Below are 13,304 nucleotides of genomic sequence, written 5' to 3' on the forward strand. Positions count from 1 at the left end.
GGTGATCTTTACCCATAATAATAAACCTCCGCTTGGTCGTCCCACCGCTGGGCATGGTACAATATGATTATGGCAAGTATACCCTTAAAAAAGCAGACGACTAGTGCACCATGTTTCCTGGAACATTAGGATATCAAAGTTATTGATCCAATCAGACCAGTCAGTGGATTCCATTTTTGTTTTTAAACCAGCGATGTTCCAGCTTAGTACAGTTAAACCATCAGTAGGGGTGACAACAGAGGGGACAAGATCAGTTGTGTTTAATTTCCCTGGTGGTGTAACCTCCATACAAGGCTTGGGCGCGGTGATAATGGTACTTGGTTTGTTGTGATGCTGGGAAACACTATCGTTGGTCATGGGCCTTTCTATAACATCTGGGAAGTCCGTTGGTGGTCAACCCTGGCTCTCTAGATCGGATAAAGCACTAAGGGGCACATAATGATCGCGGATGGACTTGAGTCCGTCCGCGACCATAGAGGAGGAGGGAACCTCCGCATGTCCTGCGGAGTTCCCTCCTGTGCAATTAGGATGTGACCGCCACCCTGGCGGTCAGATCCTCTTTTTTTAACATTGCGGCGGGTGCGGCTTCAAGCTGCACCCGCAGCAATGTTAAAATGTTAAAAATGCACGCATTGCATTTGCATGCACAAAGTGGCAGGCACCGCGCGGTGCCTGCCGCTCTGTGCACGCAAATGCAGGGGGGTACCATAGGCACCCCCCATGTGCACCCCTCACCCCCTCTTCACCCCTGGGGACCCGCAACGGGCCCCCAAACAAGAATCCGTATGCCTTTGCACGGCGGACATGCCGCCGTGTAAAGGCATTAAAATACAGACATCCTAATATGGTGGACGGTGTCTGAGAGACACCGGCACCATATCAGGCCTTTTCCGCCGCGGTTGTAAGCCAACCGCGGCGGAAAAGCAGCGGACCTAAACCAGGACCCACCAGCCATCCTAATGTGGCGGTGGGTCTCTGGTGGGTCCGCAGAGGATTTTCCGCATCCTCCGGGCCAGCGGTGGCTTCCGCCGGCCCGGAGGATGCGGAAAATCCTCCATCATAATGAGCCCCTAAATCTGTTAATGCAGTAATGGCCATGAACAGTGAGTCCAAATGAAATTGTCTCAGCAAACAGAATCTCCTAGGAAACTCATCTGAAAAAAGAGTTTGCTACAGCTTATCTTCCTGAGGTAAGAGCAAAGGAGAAAGTTGAACTCCAGCACAGCAAAATGTTATAACTGCTCTTCCATCAGACACATGAAGTTCACAATCTCCCCTGAAAAAAAAAAAACATTCCCTTATTATCTCCATGGCCCTCCCCTTTTTTCCACTTTTATATACCTCAAACTGAGCCCAAGGCCATTAAAGCACTTACATAAGCATCAATTATATTTTATTTAGAAAGGCTCACAATCACAAGATGTTAATGAGGCCGGAAATCAAACCTGGTTCCCCATATCCAAATTTGACAGCTCTGGCCATAGGACACTACAGTCAGGGGCAACTCTAAGGAAAGGCAAACTGAGAATAGCTTTCCACAACTTCTGACTTTGGCTCTAAAAGGAAGCTCTTCCCCCTGGTGTGAAATTTCTTACACTTGAAACAAATAAGGACCACTTTTTAGACTGCACAGTTTGCCATAGACCGGTGTGTCATGGGAAAACCAGGCAGACATTATTGCACTGGTGAATAAGTGATTCATATGAAAACCAAACATCCAAACCTGTGGAAATAGTCCATAAAAAATTGATGTTCATGAAAAGGAAGAAAAGGAAGAACAGGTAGATGGAGGCAGCCTGTTTCTTTTTAGTGGGTACTTATAACCAGAAGCAACCTTGGTGAATCATAACGTAAAGAGGCAATGCAGTTAACCTTCACAGAGGTCACTTGAGGTAGGATCATCACATAAAAAAGAAATACAACTAAACTCTATAAAAGATATGTTCAGAAAAGATGCATCCTATCACCAACCCATAATCCTTTCCATAGATATAATGGGAATCTGGCAAAACATTTAGCGTTTGTCCTCTTCCCCTTGTCTTTGGTGGAAAGGTAAGTGTTTCTGGAGGCCCTTTGTCCAAAATGGAAGGTTCCAAGGAAGATCTTTTGTTCAACTGTTACTGTGCACAGCAGCTCTATCTAGTGTTTGAATTGATTGCTGGAGAATGAAGTGCAGTATATCCATCTCACTATGCCAATGTAGACCCCTTGTCGAGTTTCATATAACACTTACATCACTGTATTCCTGATCTCCTTCAATATGGTTGAACAAAGAACGCTGCTAGCACCACTATTGTTGATGCTTGGCAAGGCATCATAGGCATGCAATACTTACAATGTTCTCCATGTGTAGAAAGCACTCACAGCTGTCAACATGCTGGAAGAATGTATTACCCAAGTCTATGAATGCCTTCAATCTGGGTCTCAGCATTGAATTCATTGTCACTAGCAAAGGTGTGGCAGATAGAGTATACTTGAGGGGGCTATGTTTAACTCTTTGCATAAACCTAATTGTGCAGGATGCCCTCAAAAATATGTAATAGAAAATAAACTCATTACTTGTCATGGCAGTTCACAGATTTCAGCCATCTCTTCAATAACCAGTTGCAGTTAAAAGTCATTCAGCAATCTAATACAGTCCATGTAAAACAACACATACAGGGGGTGCCAACTCATCGGAACAACAAATTCTACATACTACAACAAGTATTTGAGCAATACAGGTATGTCAATTATTTGTGCTACAAAACAGAAAGAAGTGCAACTGTGAAAACCATGACAGTCAAGTTGACAAATTGAGGCAAATTGATCCAATGTTTTGTGGTGTTTAAAATGCTGATATGGGAAGACAGCAAAATGTATTGCACCATGGCCAGCCCAGCCCATTTTTGCACTTCCTGCAGTGTCATTTATGTAAGGTGGAAGACGCTTATACCAATGTTATTGAAGAAGCAGCTTGGTTGGTCAACAGCTGAATCATTTATCAAGATACAGTGCTATCTACTTTTATTCCCTTTTAGCACTGTAAGTCTCCATTTATAATAACTAGATTGTCAAGAATGTGATTGAATTAGAACAGCAGTTCTTAACGTTTTGCCTTCTGTGGAACTCAATGATTCAGCACCCATCTGCATCAGCACTGGAAGATGTGTACCTGGGCCAAAGCAATTTCTTTGATTTAAACTTAAAAAAATACACAAAAAATACAGAAATAAGTAATCATCAAACAAGTATACAAATTCTAAAATATTTTATTTAATTCACAAAGATATGCAAACATCTAAATTGTAATGGCAAGTTTGGAGCTTTTCAAAATCTGATTTAATTTCTAAAAGATGAAGCAATATGCTACACTGTAGCATGTTACTGTATCCTTTCTCCCCTAATGCATGCTCTATTTTTGTTAACACTTATCAGTGCTTCAATCGAAGACACCAAGCATCCATACTATGTTTTGTTTGCTGTACTTGCACTGCTGCCACACATAAAGCTAAGGATACCAACTTCATTTTTAGCCTCTATTTTTTAATTCCTTCACATTTATTTCCAATTTTCAATGTTGCTTTTTATGTATAACAAATGTATTAATCTGCTAATATTGAGTTTGTAAACAGTCTCGAACACCTTCAGAAGGCATTGCAGACAGCCCCAGATTGGCTATCATATGTTTTGGTGGGCTGGAAGAGTAGGGCCCTTTTTCACTGAAATGGTGGCGGGTTTTGTTGCGGGGGACCTGCTGGCTGCATGCTTACTTGCCACACTTCTAAATAAAGATTGCAAAAACAATGGCTTTAAAGCATACTTAAAGGGTACTTTAAAATCATTTGTTTTTGCAGAGTTTATTTAGAAGTGCTGAAAGTAGGAACATGACTGGCAGCGCCACAGCAACAAAACTGGTCCCCACCAGCAGTGAAGCAAGCCCTACCCTTCCAGACCAGAGAAACACCCTCTGCCAGGTGGGCCAGTCCGGCCCTAGTTGCAGACCCTCATGAGTTTGCGGATCTCAGGTTAAGAACCACTGAACTGGAAGGTGGAAATCTGCAAATTTGAGCACAAAGAAGAACGGAAGTGTTGTCTTCACCAATCTCTAGATGGTGCAATGGTAGCTCTGAGTCCAGATGCAAGTTGAACTTCAAGAGCAGCACTCATCAATAGTAAAGCAAATACACCATTCTAAGACACACCTGTTTTAAATCAATAACATCAACAAGATCACTTCAACCAAACTCTGTGCTGGGTTGGATTTTTATCATTCCAGGACTTAATTCAAGAACACAGGTTCAGGAAACTCCCAAACCACAACCTTTATGACAATAGAGAAGGTGTTACAAAGCTTATTGGATGGCCAAACTGAATATTATGTGAATCACGAGGGACAGTGCAACATCATAAAATAAATTGATAGACAGAGTGTTAAATCTTTTCAAACACTCATCCCCAGTCACAGATCTGGGTTTAATCTATTGTTATTTTGCTCACCACATCTCCCCAGTTTGGACACAGCCATATGCAAATCAGTCTTGACTTTGCTCCCTATGGGATTAGTCTTGCCAGACTGCCAAGGCATGTCCTGCCTGGACTGGAAACAAGCATCCTGTGACCACTTTCGGGGTATCATTCCTCATTAGCCAGGCTAGCTTAAATCCAGTGGCACAGCAAGCAATTCTGTCCATCGTCTTTTTGTGTTGCTATATAAAGGACCAGTGTCCAGAATTCAATCAGGCTAGTAATAAAATATCTAACATGTATATATGCAAGTGCATCCTTAAACAGGTTTACAGTGTATCTGATCCTATTATCAATGTCAGATGACCCGGACTCTCTCAAGAGATGGAGAGACTGACTATGATCAAAATAAATAAACATTTCATCCCAAGAAATTATCAGGCTTTCGAATGAGGGTAATTTCTCCTACATCATAAGTGTGGGATGTGCTTGTCCTCTAGAACAAGTCCCTGAATACAAAGAATAAGTCTATATTGTGGACTAAATATCAAACAAATACATTAGTAAGTCAAAATAAAAGTCTACCATAAAATATAAAAAATAGGAGAAAAATAAATTGGTTTTATTTTATATCTTATGTTCAAATAATTTCCAATGCAGTCATCCTCCTATGCAGAGACATGCCACATCAAGAAGTTATGCACTTTCTAAACAGCTACCCATTTTCAATTACAGAAAAGCACTTGTTGATTGACTTCTTCTTGATTCACCATTATAATCAGATTATTATAATCAGATTCCTAATATAAAAGCATGGATGTACACAGAACTTAATAGAATTCTGCAAATCAGGAACATAATTCAGGTTGTTAACAACTGAGTTAAGTATATGTGCAGCACAGTGAGCGAAAGCAACTTTAGGCTATTTTATCTTTACTATGGCTTGAACGCCATCTTCCTTTCCTGACATTGTAAAGCATCCATCATATCCTTAGGCATGGGGTTTTTCTAAGTTTAATCCAAATTTAGATCACATATCCATAATCATATTTGCAATTGAGATTGCATTCATTTTTTAAAGATTGCAAATCCAAGGATTTCTTCTCTGGTGACAGTTACGGTGCTACCTGTGTCTACAAAACGTACTCCAAGTGACATTTGTTCTTTTTCCGGATATGTCAGCACTTTCCTCAGCAATGATTGAAAATCCATTTGACATATTGACTAAGGATACTAGATCTTCTCTTAATGTTTCTTCATATAATGTAATCAATTAGTTTTCAACTCAAACTGATGTATAACATGCATTAAGTGGTGAATTTTCCAGATAGTTCTTTAGGATCACATCTCCTGTTTCAATGAGAAATTGGTACAGACTTTGTCCATTTCCGGTTGTCGTTTTTGTCCCACGTAAAACAGTGTCATGTGTGCCAGATAATAAGATAGTGGACAAATTTGGAAATCACTTTTTCTGATTTTCTTCAACTTGCCTTTTCACAGTGCTGTCTATTTGGCAAACAATACTTATTTGTGGTTTCTGTCTGATCGCCAAAAAGTGAGTTGCATTCACTTATGTGTTATTTTGCCATGACAAATAAACATGGTTGTGTGCACTTTCATGGAAGTCTTTTTATTTAGTGTAAGAAGTAGTTATGAATGTTCCTTGTATCCCACGATAAACTGCCTAGGGCAAACTGTTTAATACTTGCAAATCGCACCTTTCAGTTGTGGAGAGTAGCGAACCCATTGTAAATATTGATAATCAACACATTTCAAAAACAGCATGGTCAACCTGAATCCTTCCTGAAGTCATACTTTTCTGGTGGGCTATATGTATTTATTAGTAGATTTTTATTAAAATCAACTTTTAGATTTTTGATGAATTAAAGTAGAATCCAATATCATTTACAGGAGCATTAACATGGCTACATTCTGTTGGAGCTGAAACTGGACCTGCAGAACTGCTAGTGCTTGGTTCTGCCTCTTGTTCACCATGTCTAGATTCTTTTCTTGCTTCATTATCAGATTCTAAATCATCCAAATTTTATTTTATAAAATATTTGCAGATGTCCATTTCGAAAAAGAAATGAGGATCATGAAATACTCTGCTCATCACTGGGCCGTATTCAATAATCTGTGAGTTGTAGATGAGCTGCAGGGTGTTAAAAAATCTGTTTAAATTTATCCTGCAAGGAAACCATGCTTTCCTTGCATAATGCATAATTATATTGATAAGATGAGAATTGTGAACCTCAAAAACCTCATCTTCCATGTAATATTTATTGAATACAGTCCTGTGTGTGTACAGTGATAGAAATCGAAAGCGGAAAAGTGTATGTGTGTGGGTATATATATATATATATGAAAATTCTATGTCTAATAACTTTGGCGTTTGTGGACGGAATTGGCTGAAATTTTCAGGAAAATGGAACATTTTGTTTCTGAGCAGCCCCTGGAAATTTGGGGGGGGTTCATCAAGGGGGGGCCGAGAAAAAAGGGGGGTCCCAAAACGTGTTTTTAACATTGAGTTTTCCATAGGGCGGTTGGCCTCACTTTTAGCCCGAACGGCTGAATGGATTTCCACGAAACTTGGCAAAATTGTAGGGACTGGTAGCCCGATGTGCCTTTGCTAGGTCTCAATATATGTGCTTCAGTGGATTTTGAGAAATTAACGTTCAAAAAAAGATATATATCTGTAACAGCGGACCGGGCAGCGCTCCGGTTCGCGGACTTTACGCGTAACGGAACTTCGCGTAGCGAAGCTGATTGGCTCTCCGGTGTCTGTCAACATTCTAAACAGTCCGGAGCGGCCGCCATCTTGTCTCTCGGTAGGATTGAGAGACAAGAGGAGGCCAAAACAAAGGGGGAAATGACCATAAGGGGGCATAGTAGATCCTCCCTGGTTTAATGTGGAGGCTTTAAAAGGGCCCCGCGGGGCAAAAAAAGAAAAAAAGTTTTTTTTGTTTTTTTGCGTTGGTAGCGCCCGGTTCGCGAACCGGGAAGCGTTCTGGGCAGCGTACTATAAGGAAAAAAGAATGATAGACTTTTCAAATACTGTATGTTAATTGATTGTTGGTTTTGTTGATTATTTTTAAATTTTTTTTTTTTTTAAGCAATTATTTATTATTGTAATTGTGTTTCAAAATTTAATAACATTTCTAACATTTCACTAGTTTATGAATTACATATAAAAATGATTAAAGACTCAAATAAGTTTTTAATATTACATATAATTTTATTTTTCGGATTGTTTTTCAAAATTTAATAGAATGTCTAACATTTGACTGTCAGATATGTCCTCTTGTTGAGTGAACATAACTTCCCACATTTGACCGTCATCATAATGAAGTAAATGATCCACAGATTCTACACATTGAACTAATTCATGGTCCCGTGATTCATCCATGAAATCTGAGTCATCATTATCCTCAATATCTTTTTCTGTGTTGTTCTCCAGAACAATTTCGAAGGAAATATTCTGCTCACCTTCCATTTTATTGCTGTAATTTGCATAAAAAATAATTATATCAGTAGAGATAGGGCACTGTTGGGTTTAAGTTCAGACAGGTACTTGTGAGTTTATAACAGAGAAGTAATCTATGGGCACTGTATGGTTTCAGGCGTGAAGTAGTACTATTAAAAAGTGCCTGTGAAGAAGCCTAAGTAAATTCATAATTATACCACAGAAACCTAAATCAATCCATAATTATAATAAAGAAGCCTTTCTCAATGTCTAACTCTTACAGAGGGATAGTATATAACTATCTGAAAATGTTTTCAAATTTATAAAATAATATCTCACCTTCTAAAAACAAGTTTAAGTTGTGAGTGAAAATGATCTTGCAATGTAGTTCAGGAAGTAGTAGTCAAAATGGCTGTGTTTCTCTCTCTTCCTTTATATATATTCAGGTACATAACCAATCAAATGTCAGGTAAAAAAAGTAGAAAATGAAAGTAACATTTTAATTGGTTGTCAATTCCAACACTTCAGATGTGTTTTGTGAAGTAATTTACCTCAGGGTATTTAGAGAGGTGTACAGGCTAAATGGTTAAATGGAATTTCAATCAAATTTGTGAAAATGGTAGGGATTGGTATGTAGTATGAGCTAATCTATATTTGGTGAAAGTGTCTCCAGTCGCTTTTCTGTAAACTACTTTCCCACCTTTTTTGATGGTGCGCTTCCCAGGGAGCGACCCGGTACGCGAACTGGCGAGCGCCCCGGTACGCGAACCTTAAGCGTTACGGGAGTCCACCATTTTGTGTTTTGGTCGAATTAAGATACAAGATGGAGGGCAAATAATGTTCAGAATGGGTAGAAGGGGGCACAGTAGACTTATCTTGACCCCCTAGGTTTTCTGAGGGTGGCTGAGGAGGCCCATATGTGCGAAAAAAAAACATTTTTTTTAAAATTTTGCGAGGTTAGCTCCCGGTTCGCGTACCGGGTAGCGTCCCAGGGAGCGTACTTTGTTGAAAATTAGTGAAAAAAGTTAGAGTAAAATAATAACTGATAGATGAGCAAGAGGTGAAGAGCGCAACCACAGGAAGAGGAATGAGCTCCTGAACCCACCGAGCACCCACAACAGCGCAAAGAAGCAAGATGGCGGTGTGAGGCAAGAAGGGGAAGGCCACGGAGCCACGGAGCGAGAGACAGGAAAGAAGCCCCCACCTCTGAAGCAAGGCAGCGGCGCCTGGAGACCTGTCAGGACAGGCTAAAAAAAAAAAAAAAAAAAAAAAAAAACATGATCCAGCCACAATAAGGCAAGTCTGATGAGCCCAAGCGGACGACTATCCACAGCAACAATAAAAAGAAGAGGAAGATCGTGGCACAAAGGGAAAGGAGCGGAAGCAAGCAACCCAAACCTCTCCTGAAGCCAATCTACCTCCAGCGTCGGGGGACCGAAATCAAGCGAACCGGAAGTAAGTGGCTACAAGGCGCCATTGCCGGAAGTCTTCCCCGACTTTAAGCGGAAGACGGAAGGTAGGCGGCCGAGTGACCCGGAAGCGGAAGGGGAGGCACAAGGCAGCAGGAAAGCGACAGCGGACAAGGAGACGGAGACGCGCGACCATCGGATGCTGAAGAGAGGTGCGGCAAGCAACTGACGCTAGGAGCTGGAAGGGCTGAGGAGCGAGACCGCCGCCTGAGAGGAGAGGCGCGCTGAGAGCGTAAGGCGAGAGCCTAGCGAGTGCAAGACGGAGAGGAGCCCAGTCAGCGCGTCGATTATCAGACAGGACCGGAAGGGGCAAGGAACTAGTGCAAACTAGTGCGAACAGCAAAAGTGGCATATTCTCATTCACTGACGCTGGACAAGGGGGAAACAAGGGTAGCTGCGCAGAGCAACGGGGACGACGCGATATATGACACCCCGAGCACACGCTAGACGCAGAGAGGGGTCAGAGAAAGGGGACAGCACCCCAGCAAAGGCACGAGACACTGAGCTTGCTGAATTTTAGCTGAATCGGCCACTCCTGTGAGACAACAGGCAGAGGGAGTCAGAACGGGCAGAGCTAGCACCCCCCCCCCCAAAACATCCATAGCCGAATCGGCCTTAAAACAGCCATAAACAGCCCGGGCAGCAAACATGCAACACAGAGAGTGCACAGATTGCACAGAGCGAAGGGAGTGCTAAAATTCTCAGCTGTGGTGCGAAACTCCGCCACTGCGCCAAAACAGCCCACGGGCGCTCCTTGTACATCGCCTCAACGAAGGCAGAGACGCAAAAGAGCCAAGGGCCCTGTGAACAGGGCAGCCTGCACGCTGGCAGGACCTAAGCCAAAAACAAGAACAAGACACATCAGGGAACCGAGCAGATACAGACAAGCTGCCCAACCGCCTACTCCAAAAGTAACGAGCACACCAAAGGTTGCACAAGCGGGAGGGAGGCTGGTCAACATCCTGTCAAGAAGGGGCATCAGAACAATGGCGGGCAGTGATGGGAAACCAACAAGTGAGCAGCAGAAGAAACCAAAATTTGACAACCAAGGGTCCCCGTCCAAAGCAAGAGGCGAGCCTGTCACACTGGAGACCATCCTGCGGAAAGTGAACGAAGGCAATGAGGTGGGAAGAGAGACAAAACTCAAGCTGGAGAACATGCAACTCGAGATGGCGGCCATAAGAGCGGACCTCCACAAAACAAACACGAGAATAGAAGCTGCAGAAAGCCGAATAAGCTCGGTGGAAGATGAAACAAGTAGGCACACCAAGGCCATAGCAGAGCTGAGAACAGCCACAAATGCGGTACAAAAACAGCTGGCGGAGAAGGACGACAGGGCAAGAAGGGGCAATGTAAGAATACTAGGAGTGCCGGAAGGGGCTGAAGATAAGGCAGGCTCCTGTGCCGCCATGCTGGAGGAGATGATCCCACAACTTACAGGTATCACCTTCAAAAGAGGCTTCGAGGTACAAAAGGCATACAGGGTACCAGCAGGGAAACCAGCCACAGGCAGAGGCCCAAGAGCGATAATCTGCAACCCGCTGAGACTAAATCAGACGGAAGCCATATTCGCCTTCGCCAGGAAAAATCAGAATCTAACGTGGGCCGGCAACAAGATAGTACTGACCCAGGACTATTCAAAGCCGACAGTGGAGTTAAGGAAAGGCTTCCTGGCACAAAGAGACACCTTGCGGAGAAGAGGAGCCACGTTCAGCTTCGTCAGCCCAACAAAATTCAAGGTAACAGACAAATGGAAGACGATGTTTTTTGAATGCCCAGAGGCTCTAAAACGATACCTGCAAGGTCCAGCAGTGGAGGACATGGAGGAGAACAAAAGCCCAGGGGCAGCAAAGAGGAGCGCGTCGCCGCTGAACGAACAGTCGGAGTAAGAGACACACGTCAAGCCTCAGCAGGGGAACACAGAACAGCGTATCTACCTCATAATGTAAAGACAAGGAAGCTCCCCGGCAATAGAGAGACTGAAGGGCATAAAAGAGACCCGAGCAAAGAGACACACCAACAGCCAAAGAAGAAACCAACTCTACCTCAGGGATGATGCGAGCAGAGGAACTTTGTCGTCGCACACCCTTTTTGCAAGTAAGGGAGGGAGGGGGGCGGGAAGGCGAGAATGGGGGAGTGTGGAGGGGGGGAAAAGGGGAGGGGGGGTTCTATACATGGGCTTACTGACTATCTTTCATTTCTCTGCAACTCTTGCATCTTTTACTTCTCTTTCACACTCGCACCAAGTAGGAGCAAAAAGAAACACGAAGACATGAATAGGCACATGACGAGGAGAGCAAAAGAGCCTAATGGTAGCCCACCAGCACAGCGAACACAAAGCAGCATTAATGACACATAACGGCCAGAATAGCATAGGGTCAGATATCAAAATAGTCTCCCTAAATGTCAAGGGGCTGAATAGCCCTGTAAAAAGAAGGAAGGTGCTCGAACACCTAAGGAAACTTAAAAGCGACATCTACGTGCTCCAAGAGACCAGACTAGAAGAGGCAGACATCCCGCGATTAAGAGCTAACTGGATAGGGGAGGTGGTGGGATCGCCAGCCCAGAACAAAAAGAATGGGGTAATAACACTAATCAGCAAAAACTCGAACCTGTCTCTTACAAGCTACCAAGCAGATACCCAGGGCAGGATACTAGTGACCAGTCTCAAGCGAGCAGGAGAGACCTACCATGTCGCAAACATATACGGCCCTAACAGTGAGGATAAACAATTTTGGGAGGGGATAGGTGCCCAGCTACATAACCTACCAATGGAAGACCTATTGATCGTCGCCGGAGACTTTAACCAAGTCCTTGACCCAGCAATTGACAAGCACCCCTGCAGACGCTACCCAACTACTAGCCCTAACATCCTTAGAAACCTGTGCTCAAAACTGAGGATTAAGGACCCGTGGCGCCTAAGCAACCCGGACGCCAGAGAATATACATTCTACTCCAACCCCCACAACTCCTACAGTCGGATAGACTATATACTAATGTCAGAAACACACACCCACCTCATAGACCACACAGAGATAGGACCCAGAACAATATCAGATCACGCACATATAAGCCTATCCCTATCAGGCAGACACAACGAAAAGCCAACACGCAGGTGGCGATTCGATGACGGCCTTCTTCAACACACATCAGCGAAGGCAGAGATAGACACAGCAATTAAAGAGTATCTGACAATCAACGATACACCAGAAACACCCAGAGAGGTACTATGGGACGCCCTTAAAGCGACCATACGAGGGATAGTAATGACAATAAAGGGGAAAATGAACAAAGCAAGGAACAAAAGAATAGCCGACCTGGAGAAAGAGATCAAAACACTAGAGAACAGCCACATAGCCAGCCTAGAAGACAACAACACACTCACAAAGCTAACCAAACTGAAGTATGAGCTCAACAGAATATTAAGCGAAAGAGCAGGGACCTGGATCAACAAATACAAATCAGTCAACCTATGCACTGCCAACAAAGCGGGGAAAAACCTAGCAACCTACCTGAAAGGGAAACAAAAGCAGCACACAATTGGGGCAATCAAAGACAAACACAACAAGGCCCAGACTGCTAATAAGGACATCCTGGAGGTATTCAGGGACTTCTATGAGGGTCTATACACAAGAGACGACGCGCTAAAAGAGGACGGGGGCGAGGAACTCCTTAACAGCATAGCCACACCCACACTAACAGACCGAGAACGAGACGTCCTAGAGCTAACAGTCACAGAGGAAGAGATAAGGAAAGCCACGGCCAGCCTCAAAGAAAACAAGGCACCAGGGCCTGACGGTTTTACAGCAGGGTTCTATAAACAATACCTGACCACACTCCAACCCACTTTGAAACAGGTATTTGAGGAGTGCGTCCACAAAGGACGCATGACCCCATCAATGGCTGAGGCAAATATAATAGTCATA

This window comes from Lissotriton helveticus, chromosome 3_1 (assembly GCF_964261635.1).
Source record: "Lissotriton helveticus chromosome 3_1, aLisHel1.1, whole genome shotgun sequence".
NCBI classification, from domain to species: domain Eukaryota; kingdom Metazoa; phylum Chordata; class Amphibia; order Caudata; family Salamandridae; genus Lissotriton; species Lissotriton helveticus.